We start from the raw sequence: 22,550 nt of genomic DNA on the forward strand, positions 1-22,550 counted from the left end.
ATGCATAAGTTCTGGTTCAGAGTCTACCAAATTCCCAACCCCTATGTGTCCCCAGAAGAGTTCCTGGAAGCCACTTATCAACAGATAACAGCAAAACAAATGAATATGAACAGTGAAAGACAAAGGTATGGAGTCTATAGGGCCACTGGGGTTCCAGTTGGATAACACACACAAAGTACTCAGCACATAATAAGCACCCAATAAATCTTAGCTGCTATTATTAATATTACTGACTCTAAAAGATGTGTGGGTGCTTGGCAGGCGGGTGAGAGATGGGAGCACAGTTCTAAGCAACAGGAGGAGGTCTGGCAGTGGCACAAAGTATGAAACAGCAGGGCTCCTCAAGCGGACTATAAATAGCCAGGCATGGCTGGAACACAGAGTGAACAAGGGTGAGGTAACAGCACAGGAGAGGTGGGCACAGACCAACCCACTGAGGCCTTTGTGGGCAGAGCTGAGGGCTGGGCAGGACTCTGGACTCATGACCTTGGTGCAAACCACAGCACTGCTAAATTATGCTGACTCTAGATAATTCTCAATGCATGGGCCCCCTGCAAGCAGAACCTGAGACCTATAGATCTCCTCAGTTATCTGAACAAGGAGCCCTATGTGAATAGAAGGATGCCCCTTACAAAGTCATAATGGAGCCTATATCCTGGAGGTGACAGGACAGATGCCTAGAGGAAGGGCAATGGGGACAGGCGATGTGTTCTCTTTGGACAGTGCAGGGAGGTCTGTGGGAGGTAGGTTCAAATTCAAGTGACGGCCCTCACACTTACCACCCGAAGCTCTGCGTGGTGCAGGGGAGTACCCAAATGGCAGGCCCAGGCTGCTTACAGCCTTCTCTGAGACTATCCCACAGTGCTGACCAATGGACACACAAGAGAAACATGCTGGGACCTCCCAACCCCCACACAGATGCTGAGGAAAGGCCCTTCCCACCTCTTCCTGGGCACTCCAAAAAGCATCAGATACAGAACAAAGTTATCTTTCAGGTATGAGTTATTCCTACCATCCCAGTACAGGTGATACAGGGGCTGACCGCAGAGAACTTTATTTTTTACCTGGGAACTAACGAAAGTGGGGGAGGGAAGAAACACAAGGGAGGCCCAGGCCTGACCGTCATTCCCACCAAGTCTGCCCTGAAAGTCTTCAGAGAGCTGCTCTATCACATATGGCTGCGCAGGAGCTAGAATATGCATTGCCTCACTTCACCTGTACAGGAAGAATAGACAGGTGAATCTTACAAACATGATGTGGAAAAAAAGAAGCCCAGCACAAGACAGGGCACACTGGATTTTACTTGTATGAAGTTCAAGAATGAGCCAGTGGGCCAGGGAGATGGCTCAGTGGAATAAGCGCTTCCCTGGCAAGTGCAAAGGTCTGAGTTCAATTACTGGTTCCACAAAAAAAAAAAAAAAAAAAAAAGAAAGAAAGAAAAGAATGAGCCAGGGCTAGAGTGTGGCTCGGTGGCAGAGCATTTTCTAGCATGCATGAGGCTCTGGATTTGATCCCCCTGCTACTGCCACCACACACACTTACACACACACACACACACACCCCAGGAAAAATGAATAGATGGTAGAAGTCCACAGCTGGAAGTGGGCTGTAGAGAGAAAATGTGTTAGTCGAGGGGGTATGAAGGAATTTTGGGTCATAACAGGAATGTTCCATGTATTGATCTGGATGTTGATTATACAAAAAGATACACACACATATTCATTTAGCTGTATGTTTAAGATTGGTTCATCTAAAAACATGTTTAAGAGCCGGAGGGCCAGAGGCGGGCCCCGGCACCACCATGGAAGGGGACGTGCTGGACACGCTGGAGGCGCTGGGGTACAAAGGACCACTGTTAGAAGAACAGGGCCTTACCAAGGCAGCAGAGGGTGGACTTTCTTCGCCTGAATTTTCAGAGTTATGTGTTTGGTTAGGCTCTCAAATAAAATCTTTATGCAACTTGGAAGAAAGTATCACTTCCGCTGGGAGAGATGACTTAGAGAGTTTCCAGCTTGAGATAAGTGGTTTTTTAAAAGAAATGGCTTGCCCCTATTCTGTTCTCATATCAGGAGATGTTAAAGACCGATTAAAAACAAAGGATGACTGTTTGAAACTTCTGTTATTTTTAAGTACAGAACTTCAAGCTTTACAGATATTACAGAAAAAGAAATGTAAAAATTCTGAGTTAGATAAAAACAGTGAAATTTGTCAGGAAGTTCAAGCTATATATGATGCCCTTGGTATACCGAAGTCTACCACTTCTGACATTCCGGCTATGCTAACCCAAGTGGAATCAAAGGTGAAGGAGATTCTCTCTAAAGTCCAGAAAAATCATGTGGGAAAACCACTGTTGAAAGTTGATTTAAATCCGGAACAAGCGGAACAACTGGAAAGAATCAATGATGCCCTTTCCTGTGAATATGAATGTCGCCGGCGGATGTTAATGAAACGCTTAGATGTGACAGTGCAGTCCTTTGGATGGTCTGACAGAGCAAAGGTAAAGACAGATAGCATAGCAAGAATTTACCAGCCTAAGCGTTATGCTTTGTCACCCAAGACAACTATCACATTGGCACACCTGCTTGCAGCTCGTGAAGATCTGTCTAAGATCATTAGGACAAGTAGCGGAATCAGTCGGGAGAAAACTGCATGTGCCATTAATAAGGTGCTGATGGGACGGGTCCCTGATAGAGGAGGACGGCCAAATGAAATTGAACCACCACCCCCTGAAATGCCCCCTTGGCAAAAGAGACAAGACGGCGGTGGAAGGGGTGGATGGGGGGGTGGGGGGAGTGGAGGTGGGGGCAGAGGTGGTGGCGGAGGAGGAAGAGGAGGAGGCTGGGGTGGAGGGAGGGGTGGAGGAGGAGGATGGGGAGGGGCGGGTGGTGGAGGAGGTGGGGGGAGAGGAGGTTTCCAAGGCAGGGGGGACTATGGTGGGAGGGGAGATTATGGTGGTAGAGGGGGCTATGGTGGGAGAGGAGGGGGCTATGGAGGAAGAGGCTATGGAGATCCATATGGAAGAGGAGGAGGAGGAGGAGGAGGAGGAGGAGGTGGATTTAGGCGATATTAAAATGCAAAAATTATATAGTAGTGCTTACTTCTTAGCTACATTAGAAGTTGTGTTCTGAATAACATACTTGAATATCATCTTTGAAGTAAACACCATGTTAAATTCCCTGATGATATTGTTCTTAATATGTACGAAGATTGTTTTATACTAACCAGTTGATCTCTCAAAGGGATGACTTTTTCCGTATTCTGTGTACTCTTGAGCATGTTGTCTTTTTAAAAAAACAAAAAGATGAACAAAAATTATTTTTAAAAATGTAAATATTTATTACCATCAAACTTGGAAAATGGAAAGTATTTTATTGTCATGATTGAATTTAGACTGTTACCTGTATTTTGTTCAGGGTTGAAACACATAAATGACCCTACCTGTGGTAGAAAGGAAAAAAAAAAAATAAAAAAAAATAAAAACATGTTTAAGAGCCAAACAAGTTGTACCAGTACAATTTTCATTTATAATTGAGAGAATGAAGGTGTAGAGAGTTGTTATTTGCTCAAGGTTTAACGATGAAGTGGAAAACCAGACGAAACACGGACAGACCTGTACTGTTAACCGTTCTCCAATGTAGAACCCACACAAACAGAAAGAACAATAGGTAGATGGCTCTCAAGGGACTCAAGAGCAGAAGAAACAGCCTGTGCTGAGGAGGATAGAGAAGGGCCTGCTTGCCGAAGGGTCTGAGTCTCTAGAGTGGAGCAGGACAGCACTGGCCCTGCACAGGGCACAGGTGAGTAGACTCACAGGGCTGAGGCTCAGGTCCAAAAGGTCACTAAAGCCCAAGTCAGAAAGTGGTTTTGGTGCAGAGGAGAAAGCCAGGTACATTAGACAACATGTAGTGGAGCAAATAGTCCTCACATAGGATGTCAAGGGTGGCAGTAGTGGGAATGGAACAGAAAGATTGGGGTCAGGGCTATAGCTCGGTGGTACAGTGCCTGCCTGGCAAGCGTGAGATCATGAGTTCTATTCCTGGAACAAACAATAAAATAAAAAGAACAGAAGGACGGGATGTGGGAGAGTTTATGAAAAGCATAGAGAGGAAGGGGATCTTCTGAACTTGGATGACTGAGAGTCTTGTGGACAGAAAGGATGACCAGGTTATTGTGAACAGACTCATGTTCAAGTTTAGATAGGTCTGGATGGAGAGGAAGCAAGCTCATGCCTGTGGGAGGTGTAACCTACCACAGGACAGGTGTCTGCTCTGAAGCTGTGGAGGACAGGTGTCTACTCTGAAGCTGTGGATCTGGGGCACGGTGGCCCCGAGTCAGGAAACCTATGGGCAAAACTCAGCTTCTATTCCTTAGGGTACCATCTGGGTCAGGTTATGCTTTTTGGGATGACAGGAGTGGTTTATCAGATACAAAAGCTGCCATCAAATTTATAATGATAAAGTCATTAACTCAAACTGAACCTGGAAAGGACAGCTATTTAACCTGAGCCAGGTCTTAGGCAGGGAAGACTGGGCTGAAACAAAATTGCACCATCTCTTAGAATTAACCTTTGGGCCAGAGATGTAGCTCAGTGGCACAGTGCCTGCCTGGCAAGTACCAGGTCCTGAGTTCTATTCCCAATACCAAAAAAAGAAAAAAAAGAAAGAGTCAGCCTTCACCTCCCACCCAGTACTTTGGGGAGTGATAAGGTCAGAAGCCAATGAGGCAACCAGCAACACCATCCACCTAATACCTAAAGGGGAGGTGAGACCCTATGGAGTCTCTTCAGTCAAAGCATGGTAGATTCCAAGTCCTCATTTCACTCCCAGCAGCCTTCAAGATGGTGGGTCACTCCTCCTTCCCGAAGCCCTGGGGGTGTTCAACAGACTTCCAGGATACCAGGCTGCTGTTGTTTTCCTTCTTTAGCCTACACTACACTGCAGCTCTTGCATTGGGTCTTCCTTTCTCCTCAACCCTTTCCACTGGGCCACCCCTAGGAACCTGGATCTCTTTCCTCTCTTCCTTCACCCGTCAGTGTCTTCTACAGTCTCTTGGCCTCTGTCTCCATGTTAACTCTGGTACATATTTTGCAAACTTACATCTCTCTCCTGAACCCCAGACTAGTTTGAGGATTTAGAGGACAGTGGGGCACTCCCAGAACCTAGGAGCAACAAAAGGCCAATTTGTTGTCCTGCAGTGTACACATGGACCATGAGAGAAGAGATGATGAGGGGGTGTCCCTCTTCCAAGAGGTCCAGGATTCCTACGAATGGCCCAGGGAAGGATGGTGAGCAGGGCAACCCCAGAGCAGAGCCAGAGCTCGGGGTGTTTCTCCTGGGGCGACAGACCACCAAACAGCTTCCTCCCTATGCAAGGGTGACTAAGGGTATACAGCTCTCACATGGGAAAATTGAAGATAGGGACCTAGTCTGACTCTAAAGCCTGTGCCCTTTTGACCACCACACTGCCATGGTCACCTCAGCCCTCTTTCATCATTCATAGGGCAGGGTGTATTAAGAATTGGATGGCTTCTCCCAGAAGAAAGATGCTGGTCCCTGCAATACCTTACATGGATGGTGGACCATGATGACTCAGGTCTCCCAGAGGTATCATCTGGGTCAGCTGGGGTCATGTGGTCCCTGAAGGCACCAACGTCATTCTTTTCTGTGCCTTTCTGGCTCCAGCTGAGCTTCATCCTACCTTTACAAATACAAAAAGATGCTTGGATCCTTCCCCGTACTCAATGGTACAGTGATTGCTCAATCACAAAGCCGATACCAGGGCAGAGAGATTCATCAAGTCACACACCCAGGGCTAAGCCCAGGCCAAGTTCCCATGATTCTGAGCAGGGCAGGGCAGCTGGTGACTGACTGTTGGAAGGAGGCTGGACACAGTCCATAGCCGCTGATGGAAGAGGGGACATATGGACTTTGCCCTGCCCACCCTCCTCACAGGGTGCTGTTCTAAATGGGCCCGGTAGTATCTTGGGACTGCCAACCCTTCCTATAAATACAGAGGTTACTGTGAGTCTGAGGGAGACCTGCAGCTTGCAGGGGTGCAGCCTGCTGGGTATTCAGACTTGTGCTCCATTCCCATGGTCCACTCTGAGGCCGACAGCTTCTGCAGTGACTCTCAGGTCCTCCACATCCAAACCAGTTTCATAGTCACCTTCCCCATCAGCTGTTTACTCATTCTCAGCTTCCCCCTGATCCTGAAAATCAAGCCCCCATAGGACTCAGAGTTCTGGGTCTCTCCCCAGCACCAGAGCTGCGCTGCCTCAGAGCCAAGAGATCTGGGGTGGCTGCCAACTCTAGATTCTCAGCTGGTTGGTTCTAGGCCTCTGTGAGTCACAGCCTCTCTGAGCTTCAGCTTTTCATCTGTCAGATGAGGATAACAATACCCAAATCACAGGGTACTTGTGAGAATGACATTAACATAAAGTAGGTTAAAGAATTTGGCACAGTGCCTGGGGCACAATAGTATTTGTAAAGGTAGGATGAAGCTCAGCTGGAGCCACAAAGGCATAGAAAAGAAAGGGGCTGGTGCCTTCGGGGACCACATGACCCCAGCTGACCCAAATGATACCTCTGGGAGGTATCATCATGGTCCACCATCACTGTGAGGTATCGGAGGGACCACAGCATTTTTCTTCTGGGAGAAGCCATCCAAGTCTTAATACCTCCTGCCCTATGAATGATGAAAAGAGGGCTGAGGGGACCATGGCAGTGCAGTGGTCAAGGGCACAGGCTTTAGAGTCAGACTGGGTCTCTATCTTCAATTTTCCCATGTGAGAGCTATGTACCCTTAGGCTGTTTAGCCATTCTGAGCCTCGGTTTTCTCATCTGTAAAATGGGGATAACATAATCAGCAATGCCTGTCTCTCTCAAGGTGTTTTTTTTTTTGTTTTTGTTTTTTTTTTTTGCGGAAGTGGGGATTGAACTCAGGCCTTCGTGCTTGCCAGGCAAGCGCTTATTCTACTGAGCTATCTCCCCGGCCCCTCTCTCAAGGTTTTTATGGAGTGAATGAGAAAATGATGTATAATGCAAGGCAAGGGGCCTAGGGCAAGCACTCAATCAATGGGAGCTGTTACCACTGCAACCCTGGTCTCTGTCCTGAGTATTAAGTACCCTCAAGGTTCTTCTTGTCCTTAGAAAACAAAACCAAGGCTTTGGCAATTTACAGCTGTGGTAAGGTTCCAGAAAACCTTCCATCAGCAGGCCCAGTTAATTGGTCAGCCTCTATTAAGTAGGCTCAGAGTAGAACAAGGCACCAATGGCCACCAGAGTATGTCTTGAGTTTTCAGGTACCTTCACGGCATGCTGGTGTGGAGATCTTGATGTGTGGTTCCCACACCTGCGACTGAATTAGCTTGAAATGGCCTGGGCATCAGGGCTAGAACAGCTCCCGAAGCGATGCTACTACCTAGGAAGGCTGAGATCTAGGAGTTTAAGACAGGAACCCTGAGGTCATGGTCTTTCAAGCAGTCCTATGAAGCCATCAGTCAGCAATACAATCAATTCCCTAACTATAAGGAAGGCCACTTGTAATACGTGGGCTTGAATCAACTCTTGAGGGACTGTGGGGTTTGCCTATGAAGAGAGGAGAAAAGAGCAAACTAAAAGAGTTTTGCTCTGACCACACAACATAAGCAGTCAGGCAGGGCAGCCTGTGGCTCATTTACTCAGATCCCCTGGCTTCAGCCTACAGCAACTGCTTAGAACACAGGGTGGCCCCTACCTTCATCCTGAGGCCTCCAGCCATGTCTGGAGCCAGCCAGCAACCAAGTGTAAGGCCAGCTGGATATCACAGCCAAAGGGACCATTCATTCCTGGAAATAGAGCAAAAGTCACCAGTTCTCAGTTCTGGCTCCAGCCCCTCTGCTGGGAACAGTTATACCACACCCCCTTGGCCCTCTGCAGGGGTGCAAGGCCTCACTTGTTGTCATGGAGAAGTGATCCAAACAGGCACCTCCAGGATCCCCTGGGAAGGGAAGGGAGGCCAAAACAGTGGTCCTCTAGAGAAGTCCAAGACTCCAAAGCCTGAAACAAAGGAATCTCTGGTCTTGGGCACAAGTAGAAGAGTCAGAAGCAGAAGGAAAGAGGATGGGGCATGCGCCACAGGGCCTTGGGTGAAGGGAGAGGCTTCACCAATGCTGCGATAGACAGAAACACTGGTTTGCCCACTAGGTGGCAGGCGTCTGGAAGACAAGCTCAGCTGTGGCAGCTCCTGGGACTGTTCTCCCACAGCAAATGCTCAAACTAACTGCTGGCTGACTGACAAGATCCCCGAAACGTCCCCCTAATCTCTTCTGGTAACTGCCAATCCAATTATTTAGGGCCTGAGTGCCACAAGGTCACTCTTACAAATCCTACAGGAGTTCTAACCCCTGTTGAACTTCAACGGCTTTAACCTGCTTTCCTGCCTCCCCTCTGAACCTTCTCAAGAATTGATAACAAGTAATGATCCTGGACTGATTTGATTTAAGGCTCTGCTTTTCTTTCCCTTGTCCCCTGTGGGAAATGCCACTCAGCCCCAGAGCTGCATGGCTGGGAGCAGCCGGGAGGTGATGACTTGGAGGAATCAAGGGACCATTATAGTCATGACTGTCAAATGCAACCGCACTTACCACCCCCCTGAGGAGGCTCAGAGCCCCTCTCCCATTTATGGCTTCAAGACTCCTTAGGGTATTCATGAAAAATTAAATGACTCTCAATCTAGCCCTGAAAAGCAGGAAGGGACAATTCAGAGAACAGATGAGTAATAAGGTTCAGAGGGGTCAGTAAGAGTCGCAAAGTGGCTCTGCAGGTTGACAACAGCCAGGACCAGAAATCACGGTAACCTGCCATCTACCCAGACTCCCTTCAACCCCAAAGCCAAGTGCTCTGTGCCTTCCCAGCCCTGGATCCACTCACATGCCCTCACACTGGCACCTACAGACTACCTTGACCCACTGATGCCAGGAGGCCACTCTCTGTGGCATTCAGCTCAAGCTGCTACTGGCTCTCTACCCAGACTCCCACCCACCCAAGACCTTAGAAACAGTCCCACTATTAGGGATGGGGACGTGGCTCAGTGGTAAAATGCTTGTCTACCATGCGGGAGATACTGGGTTTAATCCCCCAGGACTGTGGGGAGAGGGGATCTACTATTGAACAGGGCTATAAAGTGAATCCCTCAAAATTCACCTCCTTCAGTTGGCTCAGTAGGCCATGTCTATAATCCTAGCTACTCAGGAGGCTGAGGTAGGAGAATTGCAAGTTGGAGGTCAGCTTTTGGACAAATTACCCAGACCTTGTCTCAAAATAAAGTAAAACAAAAGGTCTGGGGTTGCATCTTAGTGGCATAGTGTCGCTGGGTTCAAGTTCCATTACTAGAAAAATAAATTCACCTTCTCTCTCTCACTTCTAGGGTGCCAGTGATTTTCGTCTGTCCCAAGATGAGATGAGAGAACTACTCAAGTTAATCACCTGGCTCCTCAGACACCAGTATCACCTTTCCTCCAGTGTGCCCTAAAGCCAGGTAAGGGCTGGGCTGGTGAAAGCTGGTTGAGCTTACCTCGCTAGGTCTGCAATTTGCCCCTAACCTTGTGTGCTTGCATGGACACACACAGACACACACTGTACACAGGCACAGCCACCCAGCTGCTATGGCTCTGTGATCTGTGGTGCCCACTGCTCTGGCCAGCCCTTGGCATTTCCATTGGTCCACCACCCATCAGCAGGCCCAACCGCCACTGACAGGGATATGGTCCTAGGTAAGTGTGTAGCCCTGAGTTTGGGAGCATTCCATGAGACAATGCTCATAAATACCTCAGCCCAGTCCTGGCATGTGATGAAAATGACAATGATTTTGCATCAGTGACACACAAATCCTTTTAGTCAGTGACACACAAATCCACCTGCCATAATCTTCAAGGTCAGAGTAGGGTTCTCAGAGGCCTTTATCTTTCACACAAAGGATTTCCCTCTGTGTGGCCACTATGACCAAGTGCTCAATTCTACCTCATTCTTTTCTCCCTACAGAAGCATCCGGGACTATTTTCTAGGTGCTCTGAACTTGGGCAGAGACATCTGATCAGTTGTGGACAACAAAAGTATAAGTGAGCACAACGTGTCAGTTTCTGACTGTGGCAGAGAAAAACCATGTGCAACCATTTGTTTTCTCTCCTCTTGCTGCAGTCACCTTAGAGGCTGTAGGTTCCAGAGGCTGTGGTCTCTACTTGCCTGGATTCCTGAGTGATCACTCAGAGGCCCTGCTTTTCTGCAGTGAGCCAGTGAGCAGAAACAGCCATGCTTGTGTTACGGCCTGGGGACATCAGGATTCGTGTGGTCCCATGGCACAACTGGCCTACCCTCACGCCCTCTCACCAGCTCCTGCTAGTCCTTTCTCCTAACACTGCCTAGGCCGTGCCAGCCTTCTGTTTGAGAAAGAGCCAGGAACTCAGCACCCTCTTCTGGGGACAGAGGGAAAGGAAATCTAGAATTTTCTCCAGCAAGTAATTTTGTACCAAGTGCCCCAAAGGCTTAGTGTTTGGCAGAAGCTGGCACCAGAGGGCCAAACCCTTCCTGCCAACATGGTGTCCCACCCATTCTCCCCAGGCCAAGTCAATGGGCCCATCTCAGAATAAAGGTCACAGACCTGGGTGTGCTGGTAGCACACACATAATCAGCACAGAGGAGGCTGAGGCAGGAGGAACACTGTGAGTTCCAGGCTAGCCTGGGTTACATGGTGAGTTTAAGGCTGGCCTGAGCTACACAGCAAAAGCTTGTCTCAAAAATAAATAAATAAATAACTGATTTTTTTTTTTATAAGCTCCATGGGTGGTCCTGCTATGAATGAGAAGCATTTTTTTTTTTTTTTTTTTGAAGCCTCAAAATGGAAGGAAATTCACTGGGTGTTGTGGCGCATGCCTGTGATCCCAGCACTCTACAGGGTGAGCCAAGAGGATCACAATCTATAGCCCAGTTGGGCAATTTAGCAAGACCTTGTCTCAAAATTTGAAAAATATAAAAAGGGCTTGGGGTGTGGCTCAGCGTGAAGGCCCTGGGTTCAGTCCCCAGTATTTCCTCCTCATCCCCCCAAAAGGAAGGCCATTCTGACACAGCCTACAGCATAAGTGAACCCAGAGAACATAACACTGAAAGAAGCTCGTTATACACACAAATAGCCAACTACTGCACGATTCCACTGTAGCCATATTCCTTGAGATAGAAAGTAAAACAGTGATTGCCAGGGTCTGATGGGAAGGGGGAATGGAGAGTTGTTTAATTGGCATGGAGATTCAGTTTTACAAGATGGGAAGAGCTCTGGACATAGGTGGAGGTGGTTGTGCAACTGTATGAAGATACTTAAAGTCAGTAAATTGTGTACTTAAAAATGATTCTGATTGGAAATGTTAGATTTATGTATTTTTTACCTCAATTTAAAAATAGTGGGCTGGGGAGATAGCTCAGCGGTCCAAGTGCCTGCCTGGCAGCACAAGCACCTGGGTTCAATCCCCGGTACCACATCCTGTGTTGGCTCCGGAACCCTGGGTGTGCTGTGCCCTCCTTGATACCGGGTGTGGTGGCACACGCCTGTAATCCCAGAGCTGGGGAGGCTGAGACAGGAGGACCACTATCCATCCAAGCTGTGCAGTGAGACACTGGATTAAATAAAGTTTGTTTTTTAAATGTTAAAAAAAATAGTACAAAATAATACATTTTTTAAAAAAAGTAGACAGGGAAGGAGGGAGCAACACCAGAGATAGGAATCCTTGCACAGGGATTAGCAGGAGGCAAGAGGGCTGGACCAGGCCCATGGCCCATGGCTTCCAAAGAGAGTTTTTTTGGGATCAATTTCTGAGTTACAAGGCAGGTTCCACCTGCAGAGCTCACTCCTGCTTTGCTGCTGGTGCAAGAAAAGCTTAGATCAGCCCTAGGTAGGGGCAGCCAGGCTTTTGTTGGCTCCAATACTCCTGCCATCAGGCACTACCTGGGCTCCACGGTTCAATCTATCTTTATACCCAACTGATGCCAGTGGGCAATGTCTCAGGGAGGATGCAGCATGGCCCAAAGGAAACTTCCCCAATGCCATCACTTTCTTGGGATCTATCCTATCTCTCTGCCACCTCCCAAGTCCCCCACTCAGATCTGTATAGTTCCATCTTCTTAATTTACAATAAGCAATGCCAGCCTTACCTCCTATAGGAAGGCAGCTCAGGGCTAGTCATGGGCCTTCAACTTAGCCCTTCTAACAAGGGTGTCTGTCGACCACAGACCAGAGAAGACAGGCCCTGGGCCCCAATGGGGCAGCAATAGGGCAGGCTCTTTGCTCCTAAGAGAGCTTCTGGAAACATCCCTTGCATTCCCGGACATGTGCACCTAAGGGCTAAGGAGGAGCACAGTTCCTGCGAAAACCAGGTTGATATCAGAAGTCATATCTTACAGGCTGGACCTATACACAGGGAAAATGAGCGCAAGGTTCCCAATTAAGGGCAAGAAAAGGGTTACCAGGGCTGAGATGCTCCTTGCAGGAGGAGATGTTACTGGATGTGCTGACACTGCACTGACTCAGGAGCCAGGCTAGGCAGGTGACCTTGGGCAACCTGCTTAACCTCTCTATGCCTTAGTGTCCTCATTTAGAAAATGAATACTAGTGCTCAAAATCTCAGGCCAAGTTCAAGCAGAGTTCTAAGAACAGTGCCTGGCATATAATAAGTAGTTAACGGCTATTACTACTGTCACTGACTTTACTGTTGTTCTTGTTGTTGCTATTTCTCATTGAATTCCTAGTCCTGGGCAAGACACCAAGCAGAAGGCCAGCTGGGAGATCTGGCTAGCAGAAAGGGCTAGAAAAGCCCCCCTCATACTGTATGAGGGGCACACAGGCTGGCCAGCACCACAAGACGCACAAGATGATGCTCCCACAGGCGGCAGCTGCCCTTCTCACTGTCTGCTCCCCTAGGGCTGTCATCCACTCTCAGCCCTGAACCTGAGCTCTTCCTGGGAGCCCTGAGTCTTAGGCAGGGTTGGACAAGCAACTCGGGCACATGGGCCTCAGCAATAACCACCATTCTCTAAAGCACAGGCAGCAGATCACCCACAGAGAGAGGCAAGAAAGGAGAGCAGGCGGGCGCACAGACACAGGTCTTCCAGGGCTTCTGCAGACACATGGAGGGCAGTCATCTATACACAGAAGCTCAGTCCTGAGCCCTCCCTCCATGACTGATATAACAGTGCATACATGCGTGTACACACACGCACACGCACACACACGTGCTCCTCAAGGCATGGTGTCACGCAAGCTGACTCACTATCATTTCCTCAGAAGATAAAAGAGTACAAGCAATAGAACATTTTGGTTAAGAGCTCATGTTCTGGAAGCAGACTCCCTGGCTTGAGTCCCAGGCTCCAACTCTTTCTAGCTATGTGACCCTTAACAAGTCATGCAACCTCTCTGTGCCTCTATTTGATCTTCAAAATGGAAGACTATCAGCACACAAACACACAGAATTTCTGAGGAAGGAATGAGCAAATATATCCCAAGTGCACTTAGAAGAGAATTAGTTACTATTACTGTGCCTCGTAAGCTAAATAAGTCAGATCTTCTGACTTCTGGGCCATAGAAGAGCCTTGATTCTCCTCTGGCTCTATACGCCTTACCTACCCTGTACCACTGTGCTGAACCCATCCCTGCTGAGAACTCATCTGACAATTAGTTCTAATCCCTAGAGGGTCCCAAGTAAAAATCATAAGATCTGTGTATGTCCTAGGTCTGGCCTTTGTCACTGTCCTCCCTGACCACACCAAATGCTTCCTGGGTTTGCTCTGGCCCCTGGCTACAACATACATTTCCCATACTGCTCATGCTTCCTGTTCAGTAATCAGAAATGGCCTCAATCCACCGCTCCCGGCAGAGCCTGGGTTCTTCCCTGGGGAGAGATTGCCATGGCTTTTCCACCAGAGGATAGATACGCAGCCTTTATATGACTCCTACGAATTTCTGATTCGGGGCATATCTGGAATCCAAGAAAGCAGAGGACAATAATTGAGATTTAACTCTGAGTAAGCAAGTCACTTTAATTTTCTAGGTCCCTGAGCTTGCTTTCCTGCAAAACAAGGACATTACCTGCTCCCAGGGTAGAGGAAAGAATAGAGCAAAAAGATGGGACTGAGCATACTGTGAGGCCTGGCACATAGCAGGTGTCCAGTACGCCCAGAACACTAACTTTTACATCCTCTCCCCTAGAGATAAAAAAAGAGAGGAGATCTGAATCAAAGGATTGTGCTGGCTTAGCCAAGCTCTCTGTTATCTTTAGCAAGATGTTGTGCTGTCAGGTGGTTAAGAATACATTCTCAACACAAGCTGGGCAGGTTTTATTGGCTGGGACTCAGAGCAGCCTTCTGTTCTGGGAAATGGTCCCCCTTCCAGACCTCTCCTGTTTCCCCAGAATCTGGCTTACACAGTCAAATTCCTATTTCACTCATGTTCTCAGAACTAGGCCAGGAGACACTGCCTGGCACCAAGTGGGCCCAGTGGGGCTACCTCTGTCCTTGGTCACACACACCCAACCTGTCCAGATGGCTTTTGGAGCAGCCCCATTAGGAGTACTGAGGCAGCTGGCACGTCCTGGAAGGGCTGCGAATACAGGCTCATCAGACCTGACGCCTATCACATGACAGTATCACAAGGTGAGAAAACCACACCCTGTAACTACCTCGTCCTTCTCACTGGTTTGAAGCCTGGTGGTCACCATAGCAACAGGCTCCCGCTCCAGCCTGCCAGGCGGGGCTGATGCAATTCTCAGGCAGTGAGCGACTCCAACTTGCTCACATAGCTCTGTTCCCACTCAGGGGTGGGCGAGTGGGGAGAACAAATGAAAAGGGAGGAGATGGGCACACAGCCTACAAAAAACTGTGCCTCCTCTTCAATTTGGCTCCAAGGGCTCAATCTAAGGGATGAGGGCCATGAAGTGAGCAGTGGGTTCTCCTCCCATGTCCCCAGTGAATACAGTGTCACTGCAGTGGCTGCCACTTCTGGGAGAAATGTCTCTTAGGCCCTAGGAAATGTGGAGAAAGGGGAGACAGGCTGTACCATGGGGCTCTCTATTACCATGTGGCCCCCTCCCCGCCTTCCGAGTTAGCTTCTCACCAGCTGAGCACACCCCTCTTCTTCCCTCAGCCCACAGGCAAACCAGCTCTCTGAATTCAACAGGTGCAGCTTCAATACTGTTCACTTAAGTCCTTCTGCCTTTCTTGTGTGAAAGAGCCTACAAATCCCAGAACTCTCCTATGAACTAAAAGGTTTCCATGACATTCCCAGCCTCTCTGTTCTACTCCAAAGGGGTCTCTGGCTGACCTAAGTTGTTTGTTTGTTTTGTTTTTAACTCTACACCAAGGACACATCAGCCAAGAGCTACCTGCGCTATTAAAACACCCATGCCCCAAATTCATGGAATAAGCACTCAGAAAGTTAGGAGGTAAACTCATCCAATCCCCCCATCCATCCACCACTCATACACCAAGGAAACAGGGAAGGAAGCCATGCTGGGAAAGCTGGCAATGCCAGAGTCCTCTAGCCTCTAGGCGCCTACCCATGGATGCAGGGCTCTCCCTCCTGCAGCCGCTGTCCTGGAGAAGATGCCTCTAGTGCCAGGAATGCTTTCCTCCCATACGCCCTTCTCCAGCACTACGCACCCTCCTACCCTACCCACATCAAGGGCCTCCACCCAATCAGGAGCAGGGCCTCTGCACAAACAGGCCCTGCCCTGAGACCTTGCACCCTGCCAGAGGCCTGTGCTGGGAGAAAGGAAAGCATACCTCCTGGGGAACAGTCACACTGAGCCCTCCTTCCCAGGTGACCATGACAGATGCGGGAAGTGATTAACTCCTTGGGCCACTTGGGAGATAGCATTCAGCTGAGGGATGTCCCAGTAAGGTGTCCTGGGGGGAGCTCCAGGACTGCAGAGAGCAGAATGGCATTGGTGGTAAACTGCTGGAGCTGGAGGTGGTTTCCAGACAAACAGATGAGTGAAACATTTAAATGAGTTTAGAAATGGATCCATACAGCTATGGTCAAGTGATTTTTGACACGGGCACCAAAACCATCCAGTGGGTAACTAACAATTTTTTCAACAAAGGATGCTGGAAGAACAGGTAAATTCCAGGACCTTGGATTTTTTTTTTTCCCGGTACATCAGTATTTATTTTGGTAATGCTAAAAATTGTAACAGTACTTCATTCAGTGCTATAGTTAGTTCCTAGGACCTTGGATTTGAAAAGCATTCTTATAAGTGATACCCAAAGCACAGGCAACAAAACCAAGCACTGATAAACTGCACATCATCAAAATTAAAAACCTGCAGTCAGGCACAGTAAGTAATGTCTGTAGTCCCAGCTACTTAGGAGGTTGAGGCAAGAGAATCACTTGAGCCTCAAGAGCTCAAGGCCACACGGATAACATAGGAAAATACCATCTGAAACAACAAAACAAAACTTTCGTACTTCTAAGGACACCAAAGAAAGTGAAACAGATAACCCACAGAAGGTGAGAAAATATTTGCACCCCCTGTATTTGCTAAAGGGCTTATATCTCAACTACATAAACAAATCTTACAACCCAATAATTTATTTATTTATTTTTTTAAAAGAATTATATTTATTTATTTATTTATTTATTTATTTTGTGTGTGTGGCCAGTTCAGCCCACCAGAGGGCGGGGCTGGCTGGCATGTGGTGCTGGGGGACTGAACCGTGGTCCCTGTGCTTTGCTTAGCTTAGCTTGTTCTAAGTAGGTGCTTTAGACCACTGAGCCATCTCACCAGCCCCAACCCAATAATTTAAAAAAAAAAAAAAAAAACCTACCCCAACAATAAAGGGCAAAGTGTCTGAAAACAGTCAGTGGTAGTGGCATATTTTTGTAGTCCCAGCACTCAGGAGGCTGAGCCAGGAGGATCACTGAAAGTTTGAAGCCAGGCTGGAAGGAATACAAATCAAGCAAGACCCTGTCTCCAAAAAGTAATTTTATTTTTTATTTTTTGGCGGAACCAGGGATTGAACTCAGGTCCCTGCGCTTGCCAGGAAAGCGCTTATTCTACTGAGCCATCTCCCTGGTCCCTCAAAAAGTAATTTTTAAAAAAGCCCAGAAGAGACATTTCTCTAAGAAGATAAAGGTGGCTTTCTTTCATTCCAATGGCAGATGTCTAACACGCACTTATATGTGCCAGGCAGTAATGCTAGGTCATAGGGACACAGCGGAGAGGAAAAATGGACTTAGCCTCTATCCTCATGAGGCTTATGTTGGATGGACAGATACTAAACACATGTACTCTACCCCTGAAATGTCTACCAGCTCATTTAATTGTCCCAGTAAGGTAGGCACACTCCTAGAGTTCTCATTTCATAGATGAGGAAACCGAGGCATAGAAAGGTAACTAATCCAAGATAACACTGCTAATAAATGATGGGGCCAAGACCACACTCCAGACAACCTGCTCCAGAACCTGTGTTCTGAATTATTACATGGCATTGAGCATTATGAGAAGTGATTCACTGTGGGATCAAGGACCCACTTCAAGGGGATGATGATGGGGTTGGTCTGAAGGTGCGTTATCAGGCAAACCAAAAGGGAAGTGAACCACAAAAGCGAACACCAAGAATCAGTATTAGTTCAGGGAACACTAAGGTATCGGTGTTAGGTTTGAAAGCTGAAGGTGGCATGAGCAGCAGGGCTGGACAGACCAGCAAAGTCAGACAATGGAGGGCCAGAAGTCTGCATCAGGCAGCAGATCCTTCCAGAGGGCAATGGGAAGCCATGAAAGGGTTTTACACAGGAGGGAGATGTGATCTGACTTTGATTTGGTGGAGTCACCAGGTAGCTGGGAGGCAGTGGTGAGGAAGGGTGGCTCTGACTGACCAGCTGCAGTGGTTGTGAAGGATGATGATTCAGGCTGGCGACATCCCACACTCTCCTCATTCTTGCTGCAGCCACAACTCTAGCAAGAACAGGGTAAGCAGTTGGGGAACCAGATATTGCTGGTCATCAAGAGGTACACGGAAAGGCACTCATTGCAAGGCACTGCATGGTTGGTGCCTGGAGGACCCTTGGGTCAACTCCAACAATGTGACTTATTGAGGACCAAGGAAGCCCAATGGGGACCCTGATTAAGATGAAAATCCTATCCTATGCCAGAAGGAAGGTGGTATTGAAGGAGAACACATTACGTAGGGTTACAAGCCTAAGATGGCAGCGACTGAACTCTAGTGAAGTGGGCAGTTCTCAGAAGTACACCTTTGCTATAAGGGCATCAGGCTGAGTGACTGTCTGCTGCACAGGGGGATAACAACAGTGTTCTATGAAAAAAACTAAACCTTTTTTGTTGTTGTTTTAAGCCATCTCCTGAGGTTCTAAGTGGGTAAGAGAATGGAAGGCAGAGTCAGACACTGTACTAAAAGCTTTACATGCATTATTTCACCCGATCCTCTTCTTAACAATCACCTGGTGGGTCCCACCATCACCCTCATTTTGAAGAAGAGTAAATTCAGGCACAGGGAGGTTAAACAACTAACAGCCACAGGGCCAGTTCACAGTGCAGAGGGAATCTTAATGTACCAGTTGGAGTCCAGGACCAGCTCTTCTAAACACTGCCACCTTCCTTTAAACCATGTGTTTTAACCTCTCTCCAGCACAGCTATTGTGATCAGAGATACTAGCAAAGAATTAGATCAATTTCAGGCCCTAAACCACAAGCAAGCTTGTAATAATAGCCTACACATATGCAATACATTGTTTTATCCTTACATGGCCAATGGCATGGCACTATGATAATTCCCATTTTACAGATGAAAAATGAGGCATAGAGAGATAAAACATGTTGGTCAAAGTCACGTAGCTGCTATGTGGCCAAACATAGGCTATCTGGTCCCAGATACTATCTTCTCTCTTGCTACCTGATCAAACTGGTGATACATACAATTCTGCACATATTTCTAACATATAGCCCATGAGATGCTGCAACTACAAGGGCAAAAAGGGCAAAGCCACAGCTAGATCATGCCCAGCCAGGAGCAGGGAGAAGCCAACAACCAAGACAGATGGAACCACAAGAACCTGCAGGCACGGTAGTCTTGCATGAATGGGTGTGCAGACAGACAGCTGGGGAGACCAGCAGGGCTATGGCCTGGGCCTGCCTGCCAGGCATGGAACCACAGGCAGACACACAATTTGTGACGGGGTGCATTTGGTCCTGAGTTCTTTCCAGAGGCAGCTCGGCCCACTAGTGACCATACAATCAGTTTGGCGGATCACCTTTTGGAATGTACTACAAAACATTATCTCATCTAGCAAAGACAGATATTGCTTTGCGAAATAAAGAAATATTTTTGATGGATTGGATAGGTGTTGCTTTGTGAAATAAATATTTTTTGATGGATTTTGTCCCAAACTGTGGGAGTAACATTATCACTACCAAATAAATTGTAGTTGCTTCCTACAATGCAATTCTAGGCAGCTTTAACAATGAATAATTTAGAGCTATAGGCAAGAACAAAGATAAGCCTCAAAAACATAATTTTAACCAGAAAAAAAGGCATGTCACAAAAACATACTATGATTCTATTTATGTAAATTGGAGGCAAAAGCTGGGCATGATGGTGCATAGCTGTAATCCCAGCACTTGGGTGGCTGAGGCAGGAAGACTGTCACAAGTTCAAGGCCAGCCTGAGCTATATAGTGAATTCAAGGCCAAGCTGAACTACAGTGAGACCCTCTCTCAAAAACAAAAGCAAAACCCTAAATAAAGAAATAAATTGGTAGGCAAAAGTACAGTTATATTATTTAAGAATATATATCTATGCAGTGAAACAAGAGGAAACACAAATTTCAAGACAGTAAATACTTCTGTCTGCAATGTTGTAGGTTGAACTGCATCCCTCTCCCCCACCCAAAAAAAGATACATTAGAATCCTGACTCCAATGTTGCAGATTGAGCCCTTATCTAGAAACAGGAATTGTACATAGGCAATGCAGTTAATACGGGGCCTTCAGGGTGGGTCCTCATCCAACATGACTGGTGTCACTGGGGAAACATGGACACAGAGATACAGGGAGAACGCCATGTGAAGATGAGGGCCGAGATTGGGGTGCGACAGCTTTGAGGACACACACAAAGGCCCTGGAGTCAGAAGATAAACCTGAGACAGTCTCCCTCTCAACCCTTGGAAGGAACTGCCTGCTAACAGACGCCTTGACCTCAGATCTCTGGCCTCCATAACTGCAAGACAATGCATCCCTGCTGTTGAAGCCCCAGTATGCAGTCCTCTGAATCTTTTTTTTTTTTTAAGTTTAGTGCAGGGTCTACAGGGTCTCCCTACACAGATTAGACTCATAGTGACCCTCCCGTTTTCAGCTTCCCAAGTGCTGGGCTTACGGGTGCGCACCACCATGCCTAGTCTCAATCACCAGCTCAGGGCACCCTGGGGGTGGGGTGGGCACAGCATTCCAAGGATCAAACCCCAGTCACTGCATCTGCCTAAGCAGGAGCTTTAATCCACTGAGCTATCTGGCCAGCCCTTATATCACATTTTATATTCCCTTTTGCACATAGGGCACACTGCACATGTAAAATAAAAATGAGAAACACACAGAGGGGAGTTCAACCCTTACACTTTACAGTTGAGAGCACTGAGGACCCTCCTGAAGTCACACATCCAGGGACTAGCTAAGGTGAAATCAGGGCCCAAGTCTCCTGCCAATAGCCTAGTGAAAGCTGCCAGCATAGCTGTGGCCTGGAGGTACCTGACAAAGGCTGGATTCTGTTCAGAGTACATGGAAGCTGGGGCTTGCAGTCTTCAGGTAACAAGCAGGGGCTTGCAGTCTTCATTTTTGTGCATGTCATAGACCCAGGGCAATTTGGTGAAGCCAATGGACTCTTCTCTGAAGAATGTTTTAAAATGGATACAAGTAAAATACATGGACTACAAAGAAAATCAGTCCTACGAAAACTCTATACTAGTCATGGAGACACAAATACAAGGGAAGTAGGTGATGCCTGGACCCAGCAAGGACTCAATAGCTCTTGACAACCAACACTACAAATATTAGGAATGTTGCCCTTCTGTAGCTTTGGGCCAAGTCACTGACGCTGAAAAGGAGACCCGAAGATCCGTGCCTCAGAAACAGGCCTTATGCCAGGCTTCTGAGGCCAGGGTTCCTCGAGGGATGAGGGATGCTGCCCCTGAACTGCAAGTCCCTGTGAGTGATGCCGCTCTGGACAGGGAGTGCTGTTGAAGAGAACAGGGGTGAGAAGAGAAGGACCTTTACCTGGAGGTGAAGGTGGGCCTGAGGGGAGAACACAGGCAAAGCCACGAACAGCCTGGGGGCTTGTGTCCACTACATCTCTGGTGGTACTGTTACTACAGGGCACTGAATAACTTAATGGATGGGCAAGATACACACGTTATAACTGGGGTTCACGTCAGTCTCAAAGCTGTGCCAGTGAGTACAAATTATACCTGAACTTACAGATAAGAAAACCAAGGCTCAAACGTGCAACAGCTTCATTGAATCAATGTCCTCACTGTCTCTAAGGAGAATGTAGAGTCCAGTTCAGCACTCACTCATTCACTCCTTCCTTCATCTGCTCACTGAACAAGTACCTGTTATGTTTCAAGAACTATTCTGGGAAGTACAGATACAAGAAAACAAAGACAAAGTGTCTATCCCTTTGGTGCTGAGCACGCGCAACCACCACACACTGCATGAATGCCAACTAGAGGGAGGTGAGTAGTGGACACCCCACAGAGCCTGTGGCTGGGTGAAGGGAGGTATCAGTGTTCTCTGCTGACAAAAGCAGGGAAGGACAGATGCTGCACATTCCACTGCAATTACTAAATCTTAATACGGTTCAAAGAAACCAGTTATATGGGAATATGCCATGGTGGGACACTTGTTCAGTGAGACACTGTCACCTTCCTGTCTTCAAGGGGTGCTGCTGCTGAAAGAAGAGGACAGGTGCCAGCCTGGCCTTCTAGTCCATAGAAATATGAGGACTCCCAGTCCAGCCACATCATCCACTCTCAGGTGCCCGAGGGCTGAGGCCCTCAAATCTCACCTACCTGGCATCTATCTTGGGCTTTTCAGGAAGTTCCACCAATATTGAAGTCAAAGCTTTTTACAACCTGGCTAAAGAGATCTGTGAGGTCCACTAGCCACCTCTTGTCTTACCAGCTAACATCATCCATCCCTTTCAACCCTAAACCAGCTCTGAGGTATGTCTCACTGCCAGATGTGTTTGGGTGTTAAGTGGTATCTTTGGGATAAAAATCTATGCTCTGTATCTACACTGTGTCTATGTCTCTGTCTTTTACCTATACATCCTCTGGAGGTTAGAGGCTTCCCAGGAGTCATGTGTAAAAGATGTCTGTGCTGGTCCCCAGCCAGTGTTCTATCAAGAATAACAACTCTTACTCTGGTATAAAACAGCATGGTTAACACACACTGCTGTCACTCATTTTCTTATCTGAATTTTACACAACCCTGGGATACACATAGGCCTGTGGTGATAGTTGGTGGCG

At 47.6% G+C, this 22,550-nt stretch overlaps 1 protein-coding gene and 1 pseudogene across 3 annotated transcripts in view; one reads left to right on the forward strand and one right to left on the reverse strand.

The window, feature by feature from the left end:
* On the forward strand, positions 1-3,451 carry LOC101571876 (annotated as a pseudogene).
* Positions 1-22,550, reverse strand: part of Abr (active BCR-related) — a 215,560-nt gene that overhangs the window by 112,434 nt on the left and 80,576 nt on the right. The window lies entirely within an intron of this gene.

Source organism: Octodon degus, unplaced genomic scaffold (genome assembly GCF_000260255.1).
Source record: "Octodon degus isolate 3935 unplaced genomic scaffold, OctDeg1.0 scaffold00072, whole genome shotgun sequence".
In the NCBI taxonomy this organism is placed as follows: Eukaryota; Metazoa; Chordata; class Mammalia; order Rodentia; family Octodontidae; genus Octodon; species Octodon degus.